Source organism: Hylobates moloch, unplaced genomic scaffold (genome assembly GCF_009828535.3).
Source record: "Hylobates moloch isolate HMO894 unplaced genomic scaffold, HMol_V3 SCAFFOLD_14, whole genome shotgun sequence".
NCBI classification, from domain to species: Eukaryota; Metazoa; Chordata; class Mammalia; order Primates; family Hylobatidae; genus Hylobates; species Hylobates moloch.
Genome location: NW_026652289.1, coordinates 19,188,514 through 19,207,544, shown reverse-complemented (window position 1 = coordinate 19,207,544; position 19,031 = coordinate 19,188,514).

Sequence of the window (19,031 nt, the reverse complement as noted above, 5' to 3'; positions counted from 1 at the left end):
TATCTGGGTCCGGTGGCTTGTGCCTATGTTCCCATGTTCCCAGCTACTCCAGCAGCTGAGGCCAGAGGTTGGCTTGAGCCCTTGGGAGGCAGAGATTGCAGTGAGCTGGGATCATGCCACTCCAGCCTGGGTGACAGAGTGAGAATCTGTCAAAAAAAAAAAAAAAGAATATAATGCATTTATATTGACATATTTTACTTCAAACTGATAGAATTTTACAGAATTTTCTATGAAAAGTTTATCAGTAGCTACACATTCTAATAATGTATTAATATCACTGAATATCAGGTCTAAAGTAGTAGTTGTTTTATAGCAACAGTAAAAAAAGAATGCCACTATAAACGTTACCAATGAATATATTTCAGTAAATAAAACAATATGCTACCTTTCTGAGGTTATTTGGGAGATGCAACAAATTGTGCTCCATTTACCCATTCAGCTTCAATTAAGAAACATAATAAATTAGTTCACATACAGAGAATAAAATATAATCACCCTTATTACAGTCAAAATTGAAATTGGAGATTGTATGTTGTATCTGGGAGCATGTGGACTTCTGCACCGAAGGCCTGATTTATATAGCCTTATTCACCTTGTCACAGCAGTGCTTGACTGGGCAGGCTCTACCTATGAAAACAGAAGTCATCCACAGAGAAGTAAAGTAGAACACGGAGGCAGCTGTTTCTTAAGAGAAACAGTGAAGGAAGATGTGGGTTCCACTTGCCCAGGTCTTCCTTCTAACATCACCTGTGAGATAAGCCCCTCCCAGGTATATAAACTAGTTGGAAATGAGTCAGAAAGCAAGGGAAGCTGGGGGTATGATGGAATATTTTCCACAGAGAGGAAAACACAAGGAATAAAGAGGTACTTCCTATCCATGCACACATGGTCTTTCTAGTGAAGGGGTTCTTGTCCATTATGAAACAGCCTTGAGTATTCCCTGATGACGCAGTGCTGGAGCACAAGGGAAGTTTATCTTGCACAATGCCTGTTATCTTAGAATTCTCTCTAGGAGAATGAATAGACACTTAAAGCGGTGAAACAGCAAAACAAGTGCTATGGTCTGAATGGTTTGTTTGTTTTCCTACTCCTCTAAATTCATACATTGAAATCCAATTTCCAACATGGAAGCATTAGATGGTGAGGCATTGGGGATGTGATTAGGTCATGAGGGCTCCACCTTCACAAATGGGATTAGCACCCTTGTAAAAGAGACCCCAGAGAGCTAGCTAGCCCCTTTCACCATGTGAGGTTACAATGAAAAGATGTCTGTCTATGCAGAACAGAGTCCTCACCAGATACTGAATCTCCCGGTGCCTTGATCTTGGACTTCCTAGCCTCCAGAACTGTGAGAAATCAATTTATGTTGTTTATACGCTACTCAGACTTAGGTATTTTTGTTATAGCAGCCTAAAGGGATGAAGAGAATAACACAGTTGCTAGCTTCCCCCTTTCAAAGCTCTTCTGGACATTCAAGACTATTTGGCCTTATCACATCAGGTGCATTCTAGACCATCTTTATTGGTCAGCTTAGCGCACATCCATGAGTGGCAGACTTTTATCTGTGCTAAGGAGGGAATCTCCTAGTATGCCTGGGCTCTTGGCCTTCAGATTCTAAGATCATGCTCCTATTCATGCTGCTTTCCATCTGGTCTGACAGCAGGTAACATAAGCGGGTCTGCTAGGACAGGCAGGTACTTTCCTCAATTTTTCTCTATAGGTAGTAATGTTCCAATGTGAAAAACTGCAGTTCTAGACTTAAGAACTCCACTTTCTACATAAGTTTAGCTGAGATTATTAATACAAATTTACAGTGATGGCAGTAATAGTGTTAAGTATTCTGTCCACTCCTCTACATTTTATGGCCCACTTGCAAGGTGAGACTATGTGAGCTGAAATGAATTTTGTCTTCTGATTAGAGGCAATAAAAATTCCTTGACACGCACACATTTCTCTAGTTTTTCTCTTCCCTTGCCATTGCAACTGAGCATAATGTAGCACCAAATATGCGAGCCTTTGTTTACTGAATACCTGAGTGACGGCACAGTAGAGCTACCTGATGGCTCATATGGGACATTTAGTGTAAGAAAAAACTTCTGTGAGGTCATTGAAATTCATGGGGTTTTTTGTTAGTACAGCACAAATTAGCCTATCTTGACTAGTATAGTTACACAGAGCTTTTGTATGCAACAAGTGTGCGTTTCACTGGAGGCACTATTAGGAGAAATTGTGCAAATCCTCACAAACATGAGACTGGAACAAGCTTTTAGAAGACAGTTAAGATTATAGGATAAGTTGAGAAAGCCATGAAGACACATTGAGCAGGGAACTCTAGCAAAGGAGTGGGAAGAGAAATGTGTATGGTACAGTAAAGCTGGCTTGAAGAGGACAAGGTGTTTAAGTCATAGAGTTATATAGGATGAACTTCCATGGATGTGGAGAATCCAGAGTGAGAAAACAGCTTGAGAGTTCACATGATGTTTTTAAGGAAGATGAGGAGCAAAAGGGGCCAGATAGAAGCAGTAGGCAATAGCTCAGGAAGATGATGTTGGCGGTGTTGCTCACAATACCTAGATGAGATGATATTTCATCTAATTAGTATCAGAGAAAGGTTGGCATGTGCTGGATAATTTGTAACCATAATAATTGATTTATTGGAGCATTCAGTTATAAATCATGAATGAGAGGAAGAGATAGAGAAGAAACAAAAAAAACTTTTTAAAAGAGGAGTTAATGAAGAACGGCCATGCCTCTACAGAAATAGAAGGTGAAAGAGAACTAATTAGAGTGAATATAACTGATTCACGATTGAATACATGTTGTTTACAATAAGGGCAAGCAGTCTGGACAGTTGTATATAAGGAAATGAAACAATTAGAAGAACAGGAGTTACATATTTGGGATTAATGTTAGGTGATGTTAATTTGCCTTTAGATTATAATCATAGAGAGAGAGAATTATCTATCCGTACAGAGATGTGCAAAGTGCTGATGAGTGAGACTTGTTCTTGGTAGAAAAAGGAAGACAAGTTCTTGAAGAACTGCATCAAGTATCTTTTGTAAACAGCATGTTGAGCTCATTACCATATACATGGTGCCTTTTTTGTTGTTGTTACAAGTGTGATATGGTTAAGCTTTGTGTCCTCACCCAAATCTCATCTTGAAATGTAATCCCCAGGTATTAAGGAAGGAACCTGGTGAGAGGTGATTGGATCATGGGGGCGCTTTCCCCCATGTTGTTCTCATCATAGTGACTGAGTTCTCGTGAGATATGATGGTTTTATAAGCTTCTGGCATTTCCCCTGCTTGCTCCTCTGTCTCCTGCTGCCACGTGAAGAAGGTCCTTGCTTCCCCTTCACCTTCCACCATGATTGGAAGTTTCCTGAGACCTCCCTAGCCATGTAGAACTCTGAGTCAATTAAATCTCCTTTGTTTATAAATTACCCAGTCTAGGGTAGTATCTTTATAGCAGTGTGAAAACGGACTAATATAAAGTGCCTATGAAACCATGTTTATGTTGTTACAACTTTTATTCCATTTGACTCCATCCTAGGAGAATATCTGCAGCAATAGTCCACTCATTCTCTGGTTTTTTGTACAACTTTCTATTATTTTTATTTGAATTTATTTATTCAGAGAAGATCGTCAAAAAAAGGTTGCATATTTCTTCTTGGGCTGCAATGGACAATCTTAGCTCATTCTTACATATTATAAAACCAATTATCTCAGGCTGGATCATGCATCAATATAGTCAGTGTTATCCCACAACATGAAGAGCTTTATGAACATCTATAGTTTTTTTGAAACATCCATGAGAGTTTACAGCTCGCTTGAGTAAACAGAAGCTTTACATGAATCTGTAAAGTTTGTTTGTTCTATTGTAATACATTTTTTGTAATCTAGAGTTGGCATTTTTAGAGAGTCCTGAAACTCTCTAGGTATTAAGATGTTTCTCATGCTTACAAGGAGAATGCCTTAAAATGTGTTCTCTGGTCTTTTCTATTACTTGGGCCTGTAGAAAAGATACTATGTATGTTGCTTCTGAACATATTTTATATGTGTTCAGTTAGTCAATAAACATGTATTTGATGATTTCATGTGCTAGGTGTCCTACTAAGTGTGGAGAATACAAAGATGAAGAAAGCACAGTTTCCAAAATCAAAGAACAGCACCTGCCTTCTAGAAAGAAAGGCAAACGAAGGAAGAGAAAATTAGAGTATAGAGTGATAAATATTGTGTTAGAGGTAGGCACAGAGGGACTAGCACAGCAATGCAAAAAAGATGCAGATTTCTTAGGCCTGGAGGTGGGAAAGTCCGAGCTTGTCAGGTGAAATGAGGGCAGTGAGCAGGAAGGGCATTCCAGCCAGAGAAGCAGCCAGTGCCCAGGCCAGATGAGAGCTGTAAGTAGCACAATATGCTTGTAGCACAGAGTGGTGAGAGATGAAGCCAGAGAGATATGCAAGTGCCAAATCATGATAGACCTTGCTTCTTCAATTGTTTGTTTAGTTATAGCTCACTTTGTTCCAGAAGAGTTTTTAAGTGTATTGAAGGGCCATGAATACCACACTAAGACATTTGGAGCCCTTCCTAAAATGTTGGCAAGCCTCAGGAAGAAAGCAACATGATCAGATTTGCATTTTAGAAGGATAATTCTATCTTCTTAGAGGAGAATGAATTGTAAGGAACAAAGACAGAAGCAGAGAGGCTGTTTAGGAAATTTCTGCAGTCGTTCAGATGAGAAATGCACCATGAGGGGCTAAATTAAAGTAGTGGCTTTGGGGATGGAAAGAAACAAGAGATATAGAATAAGCACAATGAACATGGCTTACTAATAAATATTTTCTCAATGAATGAGTTGTGACTCATTAGATGTATGGGGTGAGAACCAGAAGCAATTAAAAAACGAATTTCAGGTTTAAACTTGGGAAAACAGGTGGGTGACAAGAGAACTCATTGCTTGGATGCTGAATGCATTCCTTCTGAGTTCTTTTTATACCTGGGAACTGTAATTGTTGTGTGTGGATTAATCTTAACTGTGTGGTAAATGCCCTAAGCATAAGTACTGTCTTCCTTTTCTCGTATTATTTTTCTAGCACTGAGAACTTTAGAGTTACGTTCATTGAACTAACTATAATTCAATGAACCTGGCCCAGGACATTATCTATTTAAGAATGAGTGACAGGTCTTAACTCTTAATTCATTAGTATTCTTCGGTTGTGTGCAAAAGAAACTGACCCTGACTAACATGAACCAAAGAAAACTGTGGTGAGTTATTGAGGATTCTCAGACTTGATATATAGTCTGGAGAAGTAGGCTTGGAAATAGGCAAGCAGAAAAGTACATGCAGCAAACTGATGAAGAACCACAGAAAGTCTCCTGTAACATGAAGGATCCAGTCAGGAAGCCACTGTGGAAAAGGAGAAACCACAACTTTCAGTCTCTTTGTCCCTCTGCTCAAGAATCAAATTCCAGAGAGCTCTGAATTATTGCCTATCTTGAGGAACGTTTTCACTGCCTAGCCTACAAGAGGTTTGGGCCCATAATTATAGTCCTGACAGAAGGGAAGGAGGTAATTCCTCAAATATTTAGAAATCATGGTGCACTTAGGAAGAGAAAAAGGATGCTAGCCAGCCAAATAATTACAAATGTCTACTTCCAGCTGATTCTAGCTTTTATTATTTTCTGTTTAGAGAGATTCTTAAAAACAAAATTGAAGCCTTATGAAGTATGGGCATAAGATTTATTTTCTGGCTAAAAAGAACTTGGAACTTTTTCAACGAAGCTACTTTTTTGACAAAAAATTCTATTCTGTAGCTTCTAGAAAGTAAAATGAATATTTTTTTAAGAGTAGGACATAGGCACTGAACTAATGAGATACAATCAAAAATTTTATACTTGGAAATAAATATTATTTAGTTCTGAAGGAAAAAATTGAATAGGTGGGATGAGGGGAAGAAAATATATGAGTAAAAGGAGGAACACACATGGAAGAAAAATCCAGCATTATTTGGATAAGCTTCTGAGCAAAATTCAAACCAAATCTAACTCTTGAGCATCCGGAGGGAACACTTGCCACTAATTACAGGACTAAGATATACAAGAAGCCACTTCAGGACCGTGGGGCCAAATCAGCCATCCGATTGTAGTTTTTAAGATGTGGCTGTGGTTGTTTGTTTGGTGGTAGGAGAAAGTTTAGATTTGCTTTCACTGGCTTTGGTGGATGTTGACATTTCTTTCATCTCTAATCTCATTCCAGAGCTAGGGAGATACCTGTGCCAACTCTGGCTTTGTTTGGTCTGCCAGACAATCCTGATGCTGCAAAGTCAAATCATTGTGAAGGATGTTTGTGCAAATGTGGGAAACAGGACTGTAATCCTGCTTGAAGTTTGCTTAGATTCCTGGGAAGTCTCCCTATTCCAGCCCTTTTTGAGAAAGTAAGTAAAAGAACTGCTTTTATGATTGATTGTAAAAACTATGGAAGGGTTTAAGTTGGTCTCTATTTGAAACCACAATTTTGGTGATATTTCTATTTTCTTTCTATTTTTTTCCTACATAACAATCTCTCTCTTTCTCTCTCTCTCTCTCGCTCTCTCTCTTTCTCTCTCTCTCTCTCTCTCTCTGTGTGTGTGTGTGTGTGTGTGTGTGTGTGTTTTCGAAGAAGAGCTCAACCTTGAGAAAGTCCACATTTCTGTGTAGGATAAGATAGAGATGAGACATTAGACATAATGGGTGAAAAGTACTTTTTGAAAACCGAATGAGTATTTTCTGTGAACAATCTGATTCTGTTATTACAAGTATTAGACATGTTATAGGATGACTTTATAAACCTATATGGTTGATGTTTACAGCTTACCTTAGAATTTCTCAGTTTTTCTTTCCCCAAGCTAGACAGATACCCTAGAAAATAAACTAATGATTATAGCGCTTTTACTTACATTTATTATGGGAAGGGGTAATTCCTCAAATTGGAACTAAAATTGGACATCAGATAGTGAAGCTGCTTAAGGAGTAACTAAACTATTTGAATTTGTCACACAGAAAAAAGATCTGACACATTCCTTTTGCTTCAAAAATGTTTTTCTGTCCTTACTGCTAGAAGAATTGATACACTGTCAGGAATATTGAACACATTAAATATTGGCTTTTGAGTTAGGCAAGACAACTTCTTAAATTCTTACCAAAAATGAGTTTCTATGTTATTATTGTGGCCAGGGATGTAGCTAAGGATGTGAGCCAAACTGCCTGGGCTTGCATCCTAGCTCTCACCTATGGAATCAGTTGCCATTCATAACCGCAAAAATGCAAAAAAAAAAGTGGTCTTTGCAGAGCTATATCTATATATACTAGTTGATAAAGAAAAACCTGGAAATTTTATTTTATTAGTTACTCTTTCATTTGATGGTTCTGAAGAGAGTTATAAGAGTGTGAGTGCATGTGTGTGTGCTTACATATCCATGTATACATATAAGTGCATGTATATATGTGTAAGTGGAAATATTTATTTACTGTATTTTATGAATGTATCTTGTGTGTGTGTATGTGTATGACAGAGTCTCACTCTGCTGCTCAGGCTACAGTGCAGTGGCGTGATCATGTGTCACAGCAGCCCTGACCTCCCCAGGCTCAGGTCCGTCTCCCAAGTAGCTGAGACTGCAGGTGTGTGCCACCAGACCTGGCTAATTTTTGTATTTTTTAAAAATAAAGATGACAGTTGTAATAAATTGAGTGAATAATCATAATATTATCAAGCTATCCTGAGAGGAAAATCTCAGTTGAGTATCATAATTTTGCTGCTCCAACCCATTTCACATGGAATACAGTTATAGCAGGCTTAAACCACTTTGTTTTAACTCCTTTGCCTAGCATTGTCACTTTTTGTAGTAGAGTTGAGATTAGGTAGGTAGAACTCAACAGAACCCAAGACTGACCCTTATTTACAATGGAGGTGAGTGTTGAGATGCTCTCCATAACTGCCATCAAGACTAACTGCTGATATGGAATATGGAATGGCATGTTGGTGATGAATGCTTACTTATTCCATTTTTAGAAAGATTTGTTTTAGCATTTCCTTAGTCATCTCTACCTGCCTTCTAGCCTGTCATTTGTTCAAGGTGATGGAGGGTATGTGATAACTTGGAGAAATTGTTTGAACTGAATTAATCAGACTACTATTGGCAGTAATATCGTGTGGCTCTTTGAGTGGTTTTTAGATTATTTCAGATGTTTGAAATGAAACTTACTGGCCCTGAAGGCATTTTGAGTTACCTACCAAATTAAGAAATGATATTCCCTGAGAAATGGACATAAAATTGCACTGTATTCCTAATGATATTTTCTGATAAATTTTCATGGAAAGCAGGTGTCTTTGGATTTTATAACAGATGAATAAATTCCCAACTACAAAATGTCATTTCCAGCTTTATTCCAGTTTCCAATACGATGACTGTGAGGTTAATATTGACTGTCAACTTGATTGGATTGAAGTGCAAAGTATTATTCCTGGGTGTATCTGTGAGGGTGTTGCCAAAGGAGATTAACATTTGAGTCAGTGGACTTGGTGAGGCAGATCCGCCCTCAATTTGGGTGGGCACCACCTAATTAGCTGCCAGTGTGGCTGAACAAAGCAGGCAAGAGAAGACAGAAGAGAAGACTTGCTGAGTCTTCAGCCTTCATCTTTCTCTCAAGCTGGATGCTTCCTGCATTCGAACATGGGACTCCAAGTTCTTCAGCTTTTGGACTCTTGGAGTTATACCAGTGGTTTGCTAGGGGCTCTCGAGCCTTTGGCCATAGACTGAAGGCTGCACTGTTGGCTTCCCTACTTTTGAGTTTTGGGGACTCAGACTGATTCACCACTGGCTTCCTTGGTCCCCAACTTGCTGACAGCCTATTGTGGGACTTTACCTTGTGATCGTGTGAGTCATTTTTCTTTAATAAACACCCTTTCATCTATACATATATTCTATTAGTTCTGTCCCTCTAGAGAACCCCCACTAATACAATGACCTTGTATGATTTTTATTTCAGGGAAAGGAGAGGGAGCAGAAAAAGGAATTGTAATAAGTAACCATGAGAAAGTTTTAAAATCATAGCTTCTTTTTAGCATTTACAGTTCTTGTGTTGCCATGTCCTGATTTGGGGAGGAAAATACCAGTGATATGACTTGGGGTCTAAGAGGTTTACAGTGGATTTTTCACTCAGATCTGTCTGTCTGTCTATCTATCTATCTATCTATCTATCTATCTATCTATCTATCTATCTATCTAATCTATCATCTATACATATATATCTCAAAACTATTTAGGTCTCTCTAAATTCTTCTCATGGATTCATCATCTATTCATGCCACAGTGAGAACATCATTCTATATGGCAGCACATCTGGAAACTGGGTGGCAAGGTCAGATTGAAGTCATGGAACATTCCAGGAAGGCCAAACATTCTAAATAGAAGCAGCTTAACTCAGAATGTTCTTCAGTAAGTGATGATTGTTTTGGCTTCTGCAGTAGCTTCATTGATGATCTGCCATTAAGAAGCTTTCAACAAGCCAATTTTTCAAAAACTTGACCTTCTGAAAGGAGGGTAAGAATTTCATTAACTGTAAGCATTAGACCATGAGCACATTATGCTTTAAATTCAGAACGTTTCTCAGAAAGTCTCACATCATCATTATGCTTTGGTTTTAGCATGACTTTGTCCAATATAGTAGCCATTAGCCACATGTGACTATTGAGCACTTGAAATGAATGTAACCAGTGAGACTGAGGAACTAAATTTTTAATTTTTTAAAAACTTGACTTCATTCAATTAAAAGATTGAATATAACATATATCATTCATATTTTTATATTGATCCTATGTTAAAATAATATTTTGAATATATTGGGTTAAATAATATGCATTACTATTAATAATTTCACCTGTTCTTTACACTTTTTTGTTAATGTGACCACCACAAAATTTAAAATTACATATGTGGCTTGTATTATATTTCTATTAGGCCAGTTCTGCCTTGTACTTGTTGGAGACTCAAAGATGTCTAATTTACCTAGATACATAATCTGTCTTCCTTTTTCCACCTCTAGAGTGATGGTATATAACTGTTTTCATTAATTGATTTAATAGCTGGTTTCAGAAGCAATGACTCTGATTCTTCCATCCAATCATCTAATTACTCTGAGAATATCTTGCTTTTTCTGAGAACAAATTCACTATTATCAAATAGTCAAGGTCACCTAATGCTCTGTTATTTCTTTTTCCCTTAGCCCCCTTTAATTCTCAAGGCTAACCCATGCAACAGTCATAGGCATGACATTAAAAAATAGTTTTGTTCATAGTTTTGATTCAATAATACCTACAGGATGTCTTAATTATATCTGCTTTAGTCCAGCTAGTACATTGCTTCCTCCAGATTTCTGATATTCTTGATTTTAACTTCTTGTCTCATCTCACATGCACTTGCTGATCTTGATCTAAATTACTTCCCATGTCTTTTCTCAGAATTCTGCTTTCTAAGTAATATCCTCTCAATTCCACACCTTGATTGTTGGAACCCAGAATGGTGCAAAGCTGGATGCAAATGCATTGTTGACATTCTACACTATTGTAGGTGCTGGATACAGCTCCATAGGAAGACATGACTTCTGGCCTTATGTGACCCAAAGTCTAGTGGGGGAAACACAAAGTAGACATGTGTCTTTCTTTTCCAGGATGCTAGAACCTGCCTTTCCTGTAAGCTCAGAGAGGAGAAGTAGCTGGGCATTTATTTCTCCCTGGGAGCAGCCCTTGGCTAATAACTGATACATTAAGGAATAGAAATACTACATCCCCTAATCAGGACACCTCTAAGCTGAGAACAACATGGAATGCAAACTGCCTCTGGATTATTGAGCCTAAGATACATTCTGCTGGGCTATGCTTGCTATCACAGCCTTCCTTGGTCTCCTTCCTCTTCTGGTCCAAACTCCTTCCTCCTTTACTTCTGTCCTAGGAATACTTCAAGTAAGCCACTTTCCCCCCAAATCCTCATTTCAGTATGATGCTTCTGGGGAATCCAACCCTATGTCAGTAATTTTAGGTACTGAAATTGGTTCTAGGAAGCCACCTCTTAGGATGAGACTTAGAAGTAAATCACTCAGTGCCCAGATGGCAACAGAGAAGCTGTTGTTTGTGGTGAGTGAAGGGATGATACCCTCTGGCCTGCTGTAGCATTAAATTGTTGATATTTTTACCTGTGGTGAGTTGGGATGGAATACAAGTGAAAAGGGATGCACTGTACCGCACAGCAGCTATGAAATTTAATACTTTTGTAATTTGATAGTAATTATAAGAAGGATGGGGTTGTTTAGTGGCTGCTAATTGATGTACTGCAGAAAGAAAACACTGTGCTTTGGTTAGTCAGTTGCCAGTTCATGGGGAAGAAGGAGACCAAGAATTCTGTTTCACAGATATTTAGTTTGTATCTGAGGGTGATTTTAAGGAGGGTTCATATATCTGCAGATTGGGTCAAAAGCAGAAAAATACATTTTCAAATCATCCCTCTTTACATGGTATTTAAGACAATTTGTATTAATCAGAGTTAATACTAGCAAACAACACTAAAAGGGATCATCTCAAGAAGAAAAGAATATTGAATGGATGTTGGGTCATTCAAAGAATTGCCAGGATAGCTCAGGGAATTGTCGGGAACAAAGAAGGCTGGTAAGAGCCAGAATTGCAAGACCATGATAATGGCACAGATTTTCTCCAAAGAGGACACTGCTACTGCCACCATGACACAACTGAGTATCTCAGCTTATGTAATCTCTACTTCTAGCTCTGATTCCTGGATGCCACCATAGATAGGCATCTCACTGGTACCCTGGATAATGAGTGTAGCTGCAGCTGACATTAGAAAGAATTCCCTATGGACTCTGTTTGTTCTATCTCACAAGCTCCAAATTTGAAGATTGGTGGATTTTTGTGATTAGACAAGCCAAGGCCATGCTGCCTTGGGTCCCACATAAGACACCAGTGCAGCGTGTCCTCTTTGAAACTTAGGATAACGTTTTTGAGATTCAGCCAAATTGTTGCATGTATAATGCAAATTCATTATTTTCTATTGCTGAGTAGTATTCCATTGTGTAGGGACAAAACCGTTTGTTTATATCCTAATATATCCTTGCTTTCATTGAGTTCTCAAAGTTTTTTTTTTTTTTTTTTTTTCGTAGTTCTCTTTTGGAAGCTTAATAGCTTTAGCTTTAACATTTAGGTTTATGATCCAGTCTGAGAAAATTTTCTGTATATTTAATAGTATGAAATATTGAAGTTTTTTTTCCACATAGATACCTATTTGCTTCACTACTATTTGTTGAAAAAACGATCCTTTCCCCATTGTATTTCTGTAGCACATTTATTGAAACATCACACTTTGTCCCACAAATACGTACAATTATTATATGTCAGTTAAGAATAAAATTAAAATACAAAAATAAAATTAAACGACCATATATATGTGTATATACTTCTAAAGTTTCTATTCTGTTCCATTGAGTGATATGTTGATACAACTGACATTATCACCTTCGTGATCACTACAGCTTTGTGTAGTCTTAAATTGCGTTAGTACGCTACCTCCAACTTTTTTCTTTAAAAAAATTTTTCTTGCCTATTCTAATCATTTGAATTTCAAAATAAATTTTTGAATCAGCTTGTTATTTAGAAAGAAAAAGCTCTGCTGAAATTATGATTAGAATGATCAATACATCAATTTGGGAAAATCGACTTTTTAATATTGTGTTCTAATGAACATAATATATCGCTTCATTTAATTTTTCATAATTCCTCTCAGCAATGTTTTATAATTTTTACAATAGAAGTAATACATTATTTATATCCATAACTAAATATTTCATGTTATTGAAATTTTTTTTAAACATTTCAATATGCCATTATTAGTTGCTAATATATAGAATTATGATTAATTTTTAAAACTGATCTTCTATCCTATATTCTTACATTATTTTAAATTTATAGGATATTCTGAGTAGATATTTTGTAGCTTCTTTAATTTTTTTATGCATACTATCATACTGTCTTCCAGTAAAGTTTCATTTTATTCCCAATTTGCTAGGAGCATTTATCATGAATAGTTATTGAATGTTGTCAAATAGTTTTTTCTCCATTTAGTGAGATAGCATATTATTTCTTTCTCTCCTCTGTTAATTTCACAGATTACCTTGATTTGCTATTCAACTATTAACCAAACTTGAAATCTTGTGATAAGCCCAAATTGGTCATGTGGCACTAAATTTTTGTTTTCCTGGATTTTACTTCCTAATCTTTGGTAAAGATTTTTGTGTTTATGTTTATAAGGTATATTGGTAGTTTTCTTGTAATCTCTCTTTCTGCTTTTGGTATTTCAGCAAAGCCAGTCTCATAAAATTAATTGGAAATTATTCTCCCCTCTAATTCTAATTAACGAGTTCATGTAAAACTATTGTTTTCTTTCTTCAATGTTTAATAGAATTCAGCAGTGAAAGACATTCTGCCTGCCAAATGCTTCTTTTTTTTCACTAGTATTCAATAATATGATTAAAATATGGCTTCTGTGGTTTTCTTTGTCTCTATCCTCTTTGTTGAGTTTCTCAGAACTGCAGATTTATAGTTGTATCAGTCCATTTTCACATTGCTAAAAGGAAATACATGAGACCGGGTAATTTACAAAGGAAAGAGGTTTAATTGACTCACAGTGGGGCATGGCTGAGCAGGCCCAAGGAAACTTACAATCATGGTGGAAGGCGAAGGGGAGGCAGGAACTTTCTTCAGAAGATGGCTGGAGAAAGAAGCGCCGAACTTAAGGGGGAAGAATTCCTTATAAAACCGTCAGATCTCGTGAGAACTCACTGTCACAAGACCAGCATGGGGGAAACTACCCCCATGATTCAATTACCTCCATGTGGTCTCTCCTTTGACACATGGGGATTATGGGGATTACAATTCAAGATGAAATTTGGGTGGGGACAAAAAGCCTAACCATATCAATAGTTTTCATCAAAGTTGGAGAAAATTTGACTATTATTGCTTTAATCTGACCTTTCCTCCTCTTTTTCTGGAAGTCCAGTTGTCCCACAGGTAACTAAGACTGTATTTATTTTTCAAGATTTTTCCTTTCAGTATTTTTGTTTGCATACTTCCGTTGCTATGTCTTCAAGTTCATTGGTCTTTTATTATACAGTCTCTTATCTACTACAAAGTCCATCCATTTAATTTTTTCTCTCAGATATTATGCTTATCAACTCTATAAAGTATATTTGTTTTCTCAAGTCTTCCACTGCTCTCTAGTACCTTGTTTTCTTTTAAATCCTTAAGACTATGTATAATGTTTTAATGTACTTGTCTGCTACTTCCATCATCTCTGTAATTTGTTTCTATCATGTTTCTCATGATTATGAGTCATAAATTCCTGCTTCATGTTCAGTAGTTTTTATATGATATTGGACATTGTGAAATTATGGTGATAAGTGTGTAGATCTTGCTGTCTTCATGTAAAGAGTGTTGAAGTATATTTTGGCAGAAAATTTAATCATTCGTGCATTATTTTGAACTTTATCTTTCATCTTTTTAAAGGTGGCATATAGTAGCCCTACTATGAAGTACCCTCTGCGTTTTCTTTTAAATGCCTCAGACATTCAACAAGGTATCCCCTTTTGGCTTGATTAGTGTGAAGTTTTCTCCCATTCTTGTATGATCTTCGGGAATCATTCAGCTTACAGCTCCCCAGTAGCTTTTCATTTTTGTCCAGGCTCATGGAGTTTTACCCTATTCATTACTTAGTTTTACCTCATGCATATATTGCTTACTGTTCAACCAAGCTATCAAGGGGCTCCGTACAGATTTCTAGAGCTATTTACGCTTTCTTGCAAGTTCAGCTGCTTCAGCCTCTCTGAACTCTAATTGCTGCTCCATCAGCTAGGTGAGACTGTCATGCTTGGCTTGGGCTCCCCTTATCTGCTCTGAAATTAAGAAAGGTGTTTCCAGGAAGAAAGTGCAGTGATTATATAGTTCACCTCTTTTGTTTCCCTTTTTTTAAGCAATGCAGCCCTGTACTTCCAGTTGTCCAATGCCTGAAAATAGCTGTTTTACATATTTTGTCAGTTTTCTAGTTGTTTTTAGTGGGAAGGCAAGTTCAGTTTCTGTCACTGTGTCATAAACCGAAATAGCTGTCCTTTCTTAACTTTTAAATCTCTATCTTGAAATTTAAAACAGTGTCAAAATAATAATTGGTAATATGCTTTCAAAATCCACATGGTCATCAAATATGCTGGTCTTAAGTGAGATTAGTAATCTAGCATTTTATTTTGGGAATGCCTAGGTACCTCTTACTGTCAAAATAATAATATGGCTTCAATTTTTGATAGTGACATCAAAAAATAAAACCTTTTACCAAATAAATCCCCCAAATCAGAATAATAAAGTCTTCCGTATTCTTCAAATCAGTCAAAAGTGTTTTGTTTTAATTTTTCATTTATAGTTTCAGAGTAAAATTTATATTCTTTAGAATATATTTGTAGTAGTTTGTGTTTTCATTTCTTTTTCTTATTTTACATACTAGAATCATACTCTCGCATCAAATTCAAAAGCAAATATACAAAAAGACAGGATAAAAATAGACCATCAGCCAAAAAAAAATCCAGTATTTAATCTAAACTCCTTTGCTCTTTTTTCTTGAATTATTTTGCCATACAAGTAAATGAACACAAAAGAGACAATCAAGTATTCCCTGGCTTATAGTGTATAAAGATGAATTTCAGTGCTTCTCTTTGGAAGCTTTAAATAATGTTCAGTCCTTAAACAGGACTTTAAAGTCACATAGAGTCAATACTTTTAACTTTGGCCACAATCTCATTTTGATCCCTTTGTCCGATCTCTTATTCCTTAAGTTGTGTCTGCTCCTGCTCTAAATCAGACCACATATCACAAAGGCAGCACAGGGATTTGTGGGTGGAACAATCCCAAGTTTCCTACTGAGGACTAGCAGTACTGTGTGCTCACTGAGTCTCTGAAGCTCAGAGAGGTATTAGTTTTAGTGTTTGCGGTGGGAAAGGCAGGGACAGGAGAGGTTGGGCATGGTACCATGGCATGGAGAAGTGTCACATGGAAATGTGAAGTGTTGTGAGGACATCAGTGTGAACTTGGTCTTTTTGAACCAATAGATGAAAGGGTGCTGTTAACAGCGTTGGCAAGTAATTTGACTTCTGGTCATGAATTATTGAGCTCGTCCCATAAAACATGCAATGGGGCAGGTGACCACAGGTTTTTAAATTAGTTTTGGCATCATCGGCTTCTGGTCATCTCTTTATGTAAGTGTTTTCATTTTTAAATTAGATTTGGCATCATCAGCTTCTGGCCATCTCTTTGTGTAAGTGTTTTATCCCACAGGTAAATAAACTGACTTCAGCTGTCTGGCGTGCCAACTCTTCCAACAAGCCTGACACTAAGCTCTGATTTGGCTGCATACAAATCAAGCACTGTCTCCAACCAACACTTATATTGGTTTCCCATTTCCTACATCCATGACATACATGAAAATTTCTCACGTGATTTTAATATAGTTTTATCCAACAGAGCAAACATTGAATCAGCACCTACGTTGAGTTAGTCAGGCAAAGTATGATGCAGTATTTGAATGCATTTATAAAAATAACACTACTATCTTATGTATAAGAAAGGATTATCATTTTTCTGGGGATTTGAGGTTTTAGAAGTGTCTATCTTGAGTGACTGATAACATTTTGTTAGCATTATCTAAGGTCGGGGTGTACACTGTGATCATCTTCTCAAGTCTCCTAAGATTCTTGAGACTGAATTTAGTGAAGTGAACAATAAATGCTTATAGGTTAAGCCCTGATGTGAAACTGATTTAGAGGATGAAGATGTGACAATTTTTCAAGGTGTTTATGCTTTGAACACATTTTTTTCTGTTTGGTTGATGTTTTCCCCCTCATTTTCCTGTTGCTAGTCAGTTATTCATTTAGTTCAAAGCTAACACTTTAGCACTTTTGGTAAAGGACATAGAGAATAAAGGAATGGTTACCAGAGGCTGGGAAGGGTAGTGGGGGGTTGAGGGGGAGGTGGGGATGGATAATGGATACAAAAAAAGGGAGAAAAGATGAATAAGACCTACTATTTGATAGCATAATAGGGTGTCTATAGCCAATAATAATTTAATTGTATATCTTTAAATAACTTAAATAATGTAATTGGATTGTTTGGAACTCAAAGGATAAATGCTTGAGCGGATGGATACCCCATTCTCCATGACATGCTTATTTCACATTGCATGCTTGTATCAAGACATCTCATGTACCTTATAAATATATACACCTACTGTGTGCCCACAAGAATTTTTTAAAAAATGCAAAAAAAATTAAAAAAATACACAGAAATTAAGAAAATTAAAATTAAAGGATATAGTGTGGGACCAAAAACTAAAGGAGTGACTATAAGTGAGGCCGAAGGCCTTCTCAGAAGCAAGAAAGTCTAGATCCCGTTTGGTTTGATGTTTTGGGTAAGGCTTTGTCATTGTTTGCTTCTTGACTCAGCTAGATAGGTCTAGTTAGTATTTAAATTCCAAATTCCAAATCACAAAGCGATCTCACGTTCACTTTGTGACTTTTAACGCTTACGTTAGTAATAAGCTTATCAACATTTTGATGCCAGTAGAGGGGACCAATAATTATTAAGTAGATCTAGTGGAAATAAAATAAGGGTTTAACTTATTTAGTTGATTCTCTCAGATGTTCAGATGCTCATATTTAGCCTAGGGAAAATATATTTGCTAAGTTTTTGTTATAGGAGCCACAGGAATAAACATTTATTCTCTCTCCCAAAGTTTTCTTCTCACATTCTTTCTGTTTTACTCAGTGACTCTCTGTCTCTCTCTATTTTTATTCATGACTTGATTTTGTTGGTATATTCAGTTTGTCATTCATTCATTAAATGTGAGTGGAAGTGAAGTTCCATTAGAAGTTTAGCACAAACATGACTGGTTTATTTCAGGGTAAGCCCATCAACCAAAGGTGGAAAAAATTCCAAAAAAATTCTATTTGCTGGAAAATTTGCTAAAAAACTTGGATACTCAAAACACTTGCTCACAATGTGGGGTTTGAGGGTGGGGGCCTGGGTGGAGAAAATGCAAAATATAATAAACACAACAGACATTCACTGGCATAAAACTGATTGGAGTGCTTTAGGAAATATGAAAACAGCTTTGTACTTTGTGAAGTGGAACATTTTAGAGATGCAGATTATAAAGATTGGAACTAATAGCAAAGCCCCAAAGTAAGGTTTTTGTTTCGGGTCTGCACATGTACAATTTATTCTTCATTCAAAAAGAAATTTTAGTTTGCAAACAGGATGTATACTAGACCCCTTAACAATCTAAGTATTTCATCTACACAGAGGATTAGTATAAACACTCGCCCTTTTATAGTGAAAAAAGGTTAAGCTAAAATGAAACAAATTGTATTTAGCTTATCTTTTTAAAATTAGAAGAAAAAATATAAATGAAGCATTAGGTTTTTCATTAAAAACGTATTTTAGAATGTTTCTTTTTCGGGTATATTTATTTTCTTCTTTCATTTGTTGACTTCACCGTGAACTTAAATAAGTTCTTGGCATGTTCTTGGTTTATTTGACTTTTGACTTAACAAGGCAAGGGATGAATTTGAGTCTCTAGATTTGGAAGAAGTTCTTTGAAGTGAGGCCCTCTTAGCTTCCTGGAGGAAGCAACAATTAAATTTGCCTTTAGGGAAAGGACACAATTTCAGTAACAAAAGGACAGGGTAGAGTACTCATACAGAGGGGATGGGCTCCTAGAATGCAAGGATGTGGGAGACAGCCAAGTCATGTCAGGTGGTTGAGAGTAACCTCAGGGTGCAGGACATAGGCAAAGTGGAAGGTAAAGCAGGAAAATTAGGCTTGCCCACACCCTATCATGTCAGGATTCAGAGTTTTATTTTAATAATTGGCACCTGGTAGCCTTTAACAACTTTAAG